General features: G+C 45.8%; 1 long non-coding RNA gene across 1 annotated transcript in view; it reads left to right on the top strand.

Moving 5' to 3' along the window:
• Positions 1-10,019: 10,019 nt before the first annotated feature.
• The window catches only part of LOC306925892, a 6,242-nt gene continuing 3,923 nt past the window's right edge, over positions 10,020-12,338 (top strand). Inside the window, exons 1-2 of the long non-coding RNA XR_013790318.1 lie at positions 10,020-10,249; positions 10,857-10,997. This is a non-coding gene — a long non-coding RNA (uncharacterized lncRNA). The remainder of the gene's footprint in view (positions 10,250-10,856; positions 10,998-12,338) is intronic.

Here is a 12,338-nt window from a genome sequence, read left to right as displayed (position 1 = left end):
TACCTGAGGCCTTCCACTCCCCAGGCCACATAATTCAGCCCACGTCTTGTATTAAAAGCAACACCGTGTTCTCTTTCCTGGCTCATATTTCAAAGTACAGGTGATGAAAGAAGCTCGACAGTGGGAGATGGACCAGCATGTCCCGCACAAAGGAACAAATTTATGTCGGCTGAAATCGGTACAAGGGTTGGCTGATGATGAAGCAGGAAGGCAGGCGTGCGTGCGTGCGTGCGTGCGTGCGTGCGTGCGTGCGTGCGTGCGTGCGTGCGTGCGTGCGTGCGTGCGTGCGTGCGTGCGTGCGTGCGTGCGTGCGTGCGTGCGTGCGTGTGTGCGTGCGTGCGTGCGTGCGTGCGTGCGTGCGACATCAGCTCAGCACAAGATGCGGTATATGATGGGGGAAGTGTGTTTGTGTTTATCCCCATGGCAACGAGGATGAAAACACGCACTTCCTCACGCAGAAATCCCAGATAATTGTGTGTGTGTGTGTGTGTGTGTGTGTGTGTGTGTGTGTGTGTGTGTGTGTGTGTGTGTGTGTGTGTGTGTGTGTGTGTGTGTGTGTGTGTGTGTGTGTGTGTGTGTGTGTGTGTGTGTGTGTGTGTGTGTGTGTGTGTGTGTGTGTGTGTGTGTGTGTGTGTGTGTGTGTGTGTGTGTGCGTGCAGGGGGAGGTTTTGAGCCAAGGCCTCTAGTTAACAATACCTTTAATGTCATAGCTCAGTGGCCGCTCTTTGTGGGCTGGGGGTGGAATGCCACGACCCACAAAAACTCAAAGGCAAAACAGATTAGAATATGAGAGAAAAGATGACTGAATCAAACCCAGTGGATTGGGGGAGATTAGCCGAGGGGAGGGAGAGACGGAGGGCTCGCAGGAGGAATGACAGAAATTACTCATCTGCGGAGAAAATTACTCTATTAATTGGACCTAAAGGAGCGTTCATTTTTAGGGAATTACGTGGCTGACATTTATGAACTTGATTGATCTAGTCAAGAAGACACTAAATGAACTTAAACTAAAGTGAAATGTAGTAATGTACCTTCAAGGCTCTTACCAGAGGATGGATGGCTCATGTGAAACTACAACTCATTTTTATTTGTTTTAGGCTATAAATGTACACATTACACAACCACTGGTGAGGATGGAACCAGGTTTGATTTTGAACTGGTAATTCTCATGTTACCCTTTTTCTATGAAGTCAGATAATACTTTAAACAAATTAAACAATACTCATCCTTCCATATCTATCCAACCTTTTGTAAGAGGAGAGAGAGAGAGAGAGAGAGAGAGAGAGAGAGAGAAAAAAAAACCTGTCACAGTATGCTGTCTCCTAAACTAAAGCATGATGTGTATTAATTGTGCACGGATGTCGCACACCAAAAACAGCCGCGCACGATTAAGTAGGCTACAACTAACTCAAACCGTGGAAAAGCATTGAATGTCATTCAAAGCTGGTAAAAATGGAAGAAGTACTTAAAGTTATACTTTAAGTAAAAGTATCAATACTGCAACGTAGATATACTCTGTTACAACTTACAAGTAAAAGGTTACGGGACCTTCTACAAAATGTACTTGAGTAAAGGTACAAAAGTATCAGCATAAAAATATACTTAACAAACCAAAAGTAAAAGTACTCATTGTGCAAGTTTAAAATGTGTAAAAGAAAATCTTTTGAAATTCATTGTGAGCTTGTAGATCCTCTGAAAATAATACATGGACCTAAATATATTTTATTTTGTAGTGCAGTAATTTCTCTCTGAGATGTAGTGGCGTAAAGGTATTGAAAATTGTAAATGTCATGAATTATGAACTTTATCTGGTGATCACTCATCCGAGTAAGCATAACTCTTGATGCGATGACCATCAACTACGTTATCAGATAGATAGACTGACGTCTGTGCACAATGATACAAGATGCATCTTCTATTCCTATTCAAATCAAATGTGTTTGTGCCCTTGTCTCATATCTTGTCGTGTGATACTGCCTGCATGGTGTACTCATCTTGTTCTGCACAACTCGACACCATTAGTTAGAGGGAGACTCTTAACCCATTTTGGGCGGGAACCCCTTTTGGTGTTAGCATTATGTTATGCTTTAGCTATTGAAAAATAGCAGATCTACAAGCTCATAGCTCATGAGCTATTTTTTAAAAATCGAAGAACGACTGACATAGAAACATAGCTTTTTCAGAAAACTGTCAGGATATAGAAGACATTTTTAGAATCTGATCTCAAGTTCCCAAACTTTTTCATGTCAAGGACCTCCAAAATGATACTCATCAGCCTGCCGACCCCCCATTGAAAATATATGCCAATTGAACCCCCATAAGAGATTTTTGCCGCCTCCTAACTATCATCTAGAACTCCCTCAAGGACCCCTGGGGGTCCCCGGACCCCACTTTGGGAACCACTGTCTTAAGGGACCACATGGTTGGTCAACCGAAATCACAACAGTAGATACTGAATGAAAAAAATGCCTCAACATTATATTTAAGTTTGTGACGTTACTTTACACCGCTGCTGAAGTCAGCCACTCTGAGAGGAAACAACAGCCACTCAGAGCAGACTTGTGACTTTGTGACGTCGTCCACTGTTGTTGACCAAAACGCTCCTCTCTCTCTCTCTCTTAATTATTTGTCCAAACTGGAGTTGAGGATCTTATAGAGACAGCCTTGCTCTCCAGGTCTCCAATTAGTCTAAAAAAAGGCCCCAGGAAGAAGAACGGAGACAAAGGAGGAGAAGAACGGAGGGGGGAGGGGGGAGGGGGGGATTGACGTTGAAGCCAAAAGAAAAACAAAACATAACAATCAACAAGACCCACTGGCGTCATAATGGAGGACATGGATGGACACGCACGCACTCACACATGCGCGTGCGTGCATGCATGCACGCACACACACACGCACGCACGCACACACACACACCGTTCCCATGTTTCACAAACATGGTGGGGTTTTCTGAGCTCGGTCCGTAACTGTGGAAACCCGGGCCTTTTTTTCCCCTTCTCATCTCGTTAGTTTCATTCCCTCCCTCCCTCCCTCCCTCTTTACCTCCATCTTTTCTCATTGCGCGCGCGCACACACACGCACACACACACACACACACACACACACACACACACACACACACACACACACACGCGCGCACACACACACACACACACAGTCACACATACCCCGTCCCCGGTTCCCCGCCTCCTTCCCGCCCTCCCTTGTTCCCGGGGGTAAAAACAAAGCGTGGGTCTGAAAGGGCTCTGAGGTAGGTAAATGTATTCAGTGACACTGGCCGGATGATTCCATTCTGTGCCAGGCCTGTAGTTTCAGGCCTTGTCTGAGGGCAGGGACAGTGTGTTGTGCTCTTTGTTCCCACGTGGCCCCTGCACAGCCCTGCAGTTAATGTGGCCTTGTTGTCACAGGCTGCTGGAGCAGAAACCTGCAGCCCCCTGGGAAGGAGGGACGGGCGAGCGGTGCAGGCACGGGATGGGGGGGGGGGTATAGCCGGGGATGTAGGCTGCGAGCGTGGGGGTGGTGGGGGGGGGGGTTGTCCGGTTGGTAAGCCCACCTCAGACGTTGCCATGGGCTTCGGCCTCCGGCTGCCACTGGCCCTCGGAAGAAGGCTCTCAAAACGGAGGCGGTTTGTACAAGAAAGTACAAAACTTGTGTGCGTGCATGTGTTGTTACGTGCGTGTGTGTGTGTGTGTGTGTGTGTGTGTGTGTGTGTGTGTGTGTGTGTGTGTGTGTGTGTGTGTGTGTGTGTGTGTGTGTGTGTGTGTGTGTGTGTGTGTGTGTGTGTGTGTGTGTGTGCAACTGTGCATGCGCATGTGAATAAATCACTCCACTGTCACATGCCACCAGCTTGTTTGCCTCCTATAAGCACGGTGCTGTATGGTTCTTCTCTGAATGTCCATCATCCTCTGCTCTCCTCCATCCCCTTCTTGGCCGTGTGAGAGGCTGCAGGCCAGCTTATCTGAGGGGCCAGGTGCGAGTGGAGAGGGCAAACGTGATCACTTGGTAAGTGAGGGGGGAGGAGGGGATGTCCAAGTCAGACCCCCTGCCAGTGTCTGTCGAGGGCCCCTTGCTTTTAGTGGTGAGGGCTCCCCCCCCCCCCCCCCCCACGCTTTCAGTGATGGCCACTGGAGAGGGCATCTTCACTCCTGTTTTGTCTGGGCCTCTCAAAGATCTGGCTGAGTCGGCCCTCGTCTCCCTCTCACTTGGACCTTCTAACTGCCTCTCTTGACTTCTAGTATAATCTTCTGGACGGCGACTTGGGCTGAGGACAGACTGCGTAGCTCCCGTTATCTCAAGATAAATATAAAAGAATGTTAGATATTGATGGGGCTATGTATTGAATTGCTTGGTTTTGAGGCTGTATTGTTTTTAATTGAAGGGCATAGACATAGAGTATGCTATATAGATCGACTATTTTTGCTACGATAATTAACTCTCATTTCTAGACATTATAGCCAACCAAATGCTTTTAAATTTTTTAACACATTCCGTGCGTTATAGCCTATTATAACACGCCACGGTCACTGCCGATATTGTTTAATTACGTTAGTCTTTGTATACTTTAGCACCTAATAAAAGGCTCTAAATGTCCGTGCTGCTCCAGTCTCTTCTCCTTCTGCAACTCTTGTCCTTGTATACCTGTGGAGCACCGGATCAGCCGTTTTAGGCTTGAGGCGCGTTGGTAGACTCCCTTTGTTGTTTAATTACCTGTGGAGCATACGCCGAAGTATTTACGCCTTTGATCCATGAAAGTCCCCCTGAAAATAGTCCCATGGTTTGTTGCCTAGCCGAAAAATGATCCACTGTCGTGATGCGGAAGAACAACAAACAGTAATGGATGGATGGGGGGGGGGGGGGGGGGGGGCTATGGATCTCAGTATAAAACCCTGTTCACTTGCATTGAACTCATTTTCCCAGAAGCCCTTGCAAGCCAGTGGATAGGTCGATTTCCGGTTACGTCATCATAACGCATCGGCCTCGTCACATTGTCCGACAAACCGGAAAATTAAACATAAAACAAATAGCGTGTTTAGCGTTTTAGGGAAAGACAATGGCATAAAACGTGTGTATAGCGGGTTACGCAAGAAAGCGGTTAAGAAGGCATTACATTTGTTCTGATATATTTTGAAGAAGACAAAAGTACACATTCTTGAATGAAATCCTTCCTGTTGTTGCAGCCCAATTCTGTCCAAAACACAACTTCCTAAGGGAGACATGTTTGTTTTGTCTAGTAAAAACCTGCACAAACCAGTACCTTGCTTCATCAGCATTGTCCTCCTTAGAACTGCAAACATGTCAATCATAATTCCTCAGACAATCTGTATTTCAGTTTTCTGGCAGAATCACATGCTAGGGGTGCTAGCCTTTTGCCACCTATCTGGGTTGTACATCTCAATAATGCAACTGCTGTTGTAATACAAAATTACTAATACATACATGGTAGAACTTTGCATTCTACAGTGGGGCCAGGGTCGGCCATTCAGCTAAGCTTGAGTGAAAGCGGCCACTTGTTTGAAAAAACGACTCGCCATCTGTCTTGATGGGTTTTCCCTATACATGAATTCACTCGGAGGAACCCTGCATAGAAATGTCCCTTTTCTATTATACCACAAATCCCTGCGAGCTGATTCCCACCCGCTTGTGTGTATATGTGTGTGTAAGTGTACGTGTGTGTGTTCACAGAGTTCTAACGCTATCCATCCACACACTTTCTCAGCACTCAGCAACATATTCAGCTTTCATATAGGGGTGGGGGGGTGGTGGTGGGGGGAGTAGGCACCTCATACGCACTGCGTATGAGGGGATTAGGGGGTCCTTGACCGTTCCTTCAAATGCACGCCCAGCATGCACGCCTCGATTATGACACATAGATACGCCGCAAATGAGAGCGAGATGAAAGGCAGAAGTATGCAAGGGCTTTTTTTCCCAGGGACCGATCGACCACACGTCCAGCCAAAATGAATTCATAATCCAGAGGCCTGCGACAAAGGCAGGACCAGGAGCCGTCCCAGAGTGTTGTGCTATAGCCTGCTGAGAGGGTCTTTATGATTGTATCGCCTTCATTGAGCCTGGGAGTTGAAGAGGCATAATAATGATTAGGGGACTTTAAAAGCTAGATTAAAGCGAAGACAAGGACAGCTTAGTTCTTGTGAGGTAATTTTATAGCAATTGTGTGCAGGCTTTTTAATGGGAAAATTCCTCGGAGCAAGGCTCAAAGGAACACGGGACTCCATCAGACAGAGTGCATATAAGAGCTAGTCCTCAGACTAATCTGCTGCTTTGAATGACTACAGAAAGGTACACGTGAGCGTGCATGACACTCACACACCTTGCCCACGCCACACACACCCTCCCTCGCACACGCTGCTGTTGTCATTGAGCAGGGCGCGCGCGGCTCATCTCTTGGCTGTGTGTTCACGGCAGCCAGCCACAGGCGCTGCAAGGTGAGCCTGTGTATTGTCCCGCCTGCCTGGGCTTGGCAGGTGAAAGTGCTGTGGGGCAGAGGGCTGTTATTGTGGCTGCGCTCTATTCAGCAGTTGAAGAGGTGTAGGCCGTGCGCTCCCAGGAGAGGCTGGGAGGCCATGGCTGCGGCTCAGATCACCAGCCCTGCCGTTAGCTATACGTATGTCACCAGGGGGAAAAAAGATATAAGCTTCCTATAAGCTTCCAGGGCGGCCTCTAAGTGAAGCGCCATGGAGGGCCAAGTGTATGCAGGTGATTTGTGCATGTCTTAGACCAGAGAGGGGGAGCTAATTTGTGACATCAGTGTCTAAAAGTGGTGTCCACCCATTCAAGGCTGTAGCCAAGATTTTAGGTATATTGAGGTCAAAGGTCCTGAGCGCGGTGAGTGAATGTCTGCATTTGTCACTCACAAACGTTACAGTCACTATTTGGGCATTTAGCTGACCCTTTTATCCAGAGTGACTTAGTAGTGCAAAATCAGCCGCGTGATCTCTAGTTAACCAACAACATGGTAAATGGTCACATAGGTAGAGAAAAAAGAAGAATGTAGTGTTACCAAGTAACCAATCTGCATCTATCATAAAAGGTGATTGGATAGAAAGGAGAGAGGAGTGCTAAGGCAAGGGTGAGGAGGACTAAGACTTAAGACAGGGCGGTAGTGGCTCAGGGGTAGAGTGGCCGGCAGAGCAGCCGACATGGGAACCATGAGGTTCCCAGTTCGATCCCGGGCTCCCCCAGAGTTATTGTTGAAGTGTCCTTCCTTCAGCAAGACTCTGAACCCCTAATTGCTCCCGATGTGCAGGTTGGTGCCTTGCATGGTTTCCTCTGCCTTCGGTGTGTGAATGGCTGAATGTAATGCACAATCTATGTAAAGCGCTTTGGATATAGGCGCGATATAAATGCACCATTTAAGACTTCAATTAGGCCTACTATTACTATCCTAACTGCATGTTTCAAAAAGACAATTATGCTCAGAAGCATAGAAATAATGAGCATGAGTACATATTCATTCGGTACACATAAAGGATCCTTAAGTGAAGGGAAATTGAGGACAATTTTAACAATGCAACGTTACTATCAGCAGCTGCTAGCTGTCACTGAAGAAAAAAGAACTGTTAACTGATTCATAATTGTAAACATCTGCAGTTAAGCCTGTGGTCTTCTTGCTCTCCAGCCAGACGTGCTATAGCATGTGGTCTCGCTCCTCGTCGTACTTCTCCCAAAACATTGAAACGTCATCGTGCAAAGCAACGGTTAGCGGATTCCTGGAAAAGGGTGAGGTCAGCATAGGAGGAACTGCACCTCTCGGGTCAATTCCCAAATCCTTCCAAGAAAATCGATGACATGATCTGTGTGTGTCCTACATTTTACAGAACAGTACAGTGCCCAGTCCGATGATTCATTGAACTGAGCAATGTAATGTACTGTACGGTACAATCTTACGTGTAAATTAAGTATACATTTGTACACTCAGAGTTACAAATGTATAAATGAACAATGATGATTTTACTGTGTGCAAGGACAAGTCTTTAAATAGACTTATGACATGTGATCTACTTTTGTTTGCAAGTCAAGTTAGTTCATGAGCCATAAAACAAAGTTTTCATTTCACTTCACACTTGGTCCATGCATGGTGAACTTAATAAAACTTGATTTAAAGTGAAAGGATGAGGCAGCACGCTGAGGGTAATCAATGGAGCTGTCTTGGTTAACACAATTAAGATTGAAAAAGGAATGTCACTTGAACCCAATCAGTTGTTTAACACAACACAAGCAATGCTTACAAAGGACAGAGAAGGTCCATGACCTGAACCCAGTTTTTGGACCATGCAGCGCTGTGCACACAACAGGCATAAATTAAATGCACATTTCATTTGACATTTTCCCAAGCTTATCTCATCCTTTCCCCACAACCTCTATCCTATCCTAGGACCTATGGTCTTCCCCCTCGGCTATTTCCAAATTCCCAAATTGAGCCGAGAACAAAGCCATGCGGGGCACCAACAAAGCCCCCAGAGGTTTGTGATATATCCCCCTACGAACTCCCTCCCTCCCTTCCTTGCTTTAGGTGAATACGTCACGTCCCCCTTCGGAATGCCCCGTCTGTACAGGCCAGACAATGTAGGAAACCCTGAACACATATATATATATAGGGCTCCATAGGGAACTGTGCTCATCATGATTAAGTAGCATATAGGGTTATGCCTTATCTTAACCACTTGAGCCGTTTACTGTACCTCTTTGAAGACAAATACAGAACACATGTCGTGTTGTGAGCTTGTACTGTACATGTAACATTTTTGCTTTCATTAAGAGATTTTAATTAAATTGTTAAATTGTGATATTCTCAAAATAATAATGATCAATTCATATTTAATATAATATATAGATAAAAATATAAAAAACATTCTCCAAAAGGAAATGCATGTATTTAATTCAATCTGACTAGAAGCAGGGATAAAAATACATATCCACCAACCATGAGAATGGGGTGGGTGGTGGTGGTGGGGGGGGGGGGGGGGGCTATCAAAAAAGCATGCATTCCCGCCCAGCAAACTGAACCCTGCCCTTCAGAAGTCTATACAATAGCAGAGGTTAATGTATGAAACCCTCAACACAGGGCTCATAGGGATCTGCCATCATGATAGAGAGAGAGAGAGAGAGAGAGAGAGAGAGAGAGAGAGAGAGAGAGAGAGAGAGAGAGAGAGAGAGAGAGAGAGAGAGAGAGAGAGACAGAGACAGAGAGACAGAGAGAGAGAGAGAGAGAGAGAGAGAGAGATACAGAGAGAGAGAGAGAGAGAGAGTCTCCTTTGGGAGAAGGGATGGTATTGGTAACTGAAGCTCTGAAGGGGAAATCCAGGGATTCCAGGGTCGGGGAAATTGAGCCGTGGTTTCAGGTCTCTTTCTCCACGTGGCCTCAACACCTCAGGTCTCAGTGTGCTGTTGTTTTGTTGTGTGGAATGTTTATTGAGGGCATCAGGGCGCCGTTTGCTCAGGGCCTGCAGGTCAATTCACGTTCAGTTCAGTCCAGTGCAGTGCCAGAAAGTAAATTAATTAACTTTGTTTTTAAACGCGTTAAGAAATAAAAAGAAGATTATATAAAAGTTAAATTGATGATGAATGAGAACAAATGCTCCATTGTATTATAAAGGTTTTCATAATGTTTTGGTTTGAGTAATTCCTCAAAGTGAATTGAAGCCTTAGCCTACCTACAACTTTAATGGATGGAAATACAGTGTTTGACCCAGAAATCTTTCTTTTTGTGGAGTAGTAAAGATCTTTACTAGGTTTTCTTTTAACGCCTTCTGAAAGGTGTCCACTGAAACTAAAGCTGATTTAATTGTTTTAGCTGAGCTCAGTTCCTCTAGGTGAGGTGATCCACAATAGCATGGGGATGGGATCAGAATAACGCATGTGGAATTTGTGCATGACAGCTAAACAACACACCGTTCCGGAAAATAGTGGAAGCTTACTTATTATAAGTGGGCAGTTTCTAAGAGATATTTACATAATTCTTGTATTTTCCTTATAGGCCAATAGGATATATATATAATTCTATGTTGATTGTAGACTGGATGTTGTGGCTAGACCATTATAACTCTATGGGCTAGATTAGACTAGTGGAATTTAGGCTACCAGGTGCAACCTATTCGGGGCTCTTCCACTAGAGGGCGGCCTTGGCTCTGAATGGCCACTGAAACGCTACCTCGTTGTGGAGACACGGAGATCATTGACAATGGAAACTCTGCTCTGAGCTTGTGTGTGTGTGGATTATCTTCTTCGGACGGTGTGTATGAACTGGGATTCAGTTGAGTTCACAACAATGGCCGCATCTTTTCACTGCACAATTTTAGCAGTTGGATGCATGTTTAACAGCTTCTAGAAATTCCCTAGTAGTTGTAGAGGCGGCGAGCCTACCAAGAAATGGGCGCAATAACACTTGCACATTTTGTTTGGATGAAAGAGGACTGTCGTTGGTTATTAATGGCAGGTTTTTGTTTTATTGTGGGCTATTTTATTAGGCTACACATGCAGTTACCCCGGCTAACGGCTTGGCCAGGGGGCATAGTTGAAATGGTGAAAATATGTTAACTTGAGTACACATTGAAGCTTGATTAAATATAGTAGGCTAAATTGCAGTCACCTGGTAGGCCATAGCACTGTTGTAGTAGGCGACAACCATGAGAAGTTACAACTAACTAGGTACACAAAAAAGGGGGTAAAAAAGAACTACAAATACAGTAAAAATAATAATAATTAAAAAAAATCATTCTGTATAGCAAACTGCAAGGCAGACCAACTACAGGATACATAGGCTACATCAACTGTTTTTGGCCAATTTATTAGGATATGCTTTCCTTTTTTCTTACCCTCCTACCCTCTGTCATTAACAGATGTGTTCTCCTCCATCAAAGACTCCTGGAATGAGGGCATCATCTGCAGTAGTCAGGTCACAGGGATTACGTTACCACACCAGAGACCAGCCCAAAAGAGCCTCTCCGTACTCACTATACAAGACATGACCACCACCCAAAGTAGGTTTATATTATATCAGTTGATCTGTGAATGATTCTCAACTGCATGAGTCTGCATGCACTGGGACACATGGAAGGCCAGAAGCGTCAATGTTGTCACAAAACCACACAATATTCTTCGGATGAAGTTGTTCTTTGACTTCTTATGTATGCTCGTTTGTTAATTTATTTATTGGGGGGGGGGGGGGATGTCAGTAAAGTTATCAGTAAAGTGACAATTTAAGGACTTTTAATAGATAATAATACCTATAATATATGTATGTGTGGAACAGAGTCAAACTAAATGTAGCCTATAACGCCTCAACTCCTAGAGCTTGTCAGGGTGGGCATCCGGGCGTCCCCTGTTCAAATATTATGATTATTTGGGGCGGTCGGCGCCGTGGCCTGAAAGGGTTGCGAACCACTGTGTGAAACAAGTGACCAGTGGCCTCTGACCAGAGATGTCTCTGGGCGGGGAGCTACGTAACATAACGTAGGCTGAGGGTTGAGGGTCGGGGACTGGCTGCTGCTGGGTGCTGATGTCATGGTGTGCCTCCCTTGTCTCTTTGGTATTTTGTCCTTGCATGGGTGTGTGTTGACTCAGATGGACTCGTCAAACAGAACCACAGCAAGGCCATGTTGTGGACCCCATGCATTCTCATGGAGCCCTGGCCCACCGGTGGATTAGGCTTAATGCTGGGACTCGCGAGGGGGCGTTTGCAACAGGGCCTTCCCTGACAGGAGCTGATGGATTAGGGTTTTGTCAGGGCCCATGTTGGCCTGAGGGACCCGTCCTGGGGATGAGGGGAAGAGAGAGAGAGGGTGGAAAAGAGAAAGGGGGGGGCAGCACAATCCCTGGATCAGCAACATGTCGACAAGGGATTATCCCGTTTGCTGTTTTGCTTCGGGATTTGAGGTCTTGCAAAGTGCCAGAGATGGAGATAAGGAGCGTACAAGCGGTGGATGTCGATGCGATTGGCCAACGTGCTCCACAACCGATAGGTAGAGAATGTGAAGACTGGAGAGAGAGCGAGAGAGAGAGAGAGAGAGAGAGAGAGCATGATGACAGAGGCTTGGCCGGCCATCCTGATGATACAGATGGTTGTCGTTAGCGGGTGAAACGCTAACACGATCCCACTTGATGATCTAACGTCTGCACTGTAAAGAGATCTGCCGTGACGTGGGATGTCCCATAGATAGATAGATGTCCCACATGCTGGCCCTTTGTACTCCACGCGTCACTCACTCCTAGTGTTTGTCGGTACACCGTTATGTCCATAAACGCAATGTGTGTTCATATGTTCTCTATACTTCTTCTTCGTATTGTTCTTATTGTAGAAAAGCCAATATATAAGAGCTCAC

The sequence above is a fragment of the Electrona antarctica genome (assembly GCF_951216825.1).
Source record: "Electrona antarctica genome assembly, chromosome: 7".
In the NCBI taxonomy this organism is placed as follows: Eukaryota; Metazoa; Chordata; class Actinopteri; order Myctophiformes; family Myctophidae; genus Electrona; species Electrona antarctica.
This window is presented reverse-complemented; position numbering and strand designations above follow the sequence as displayed.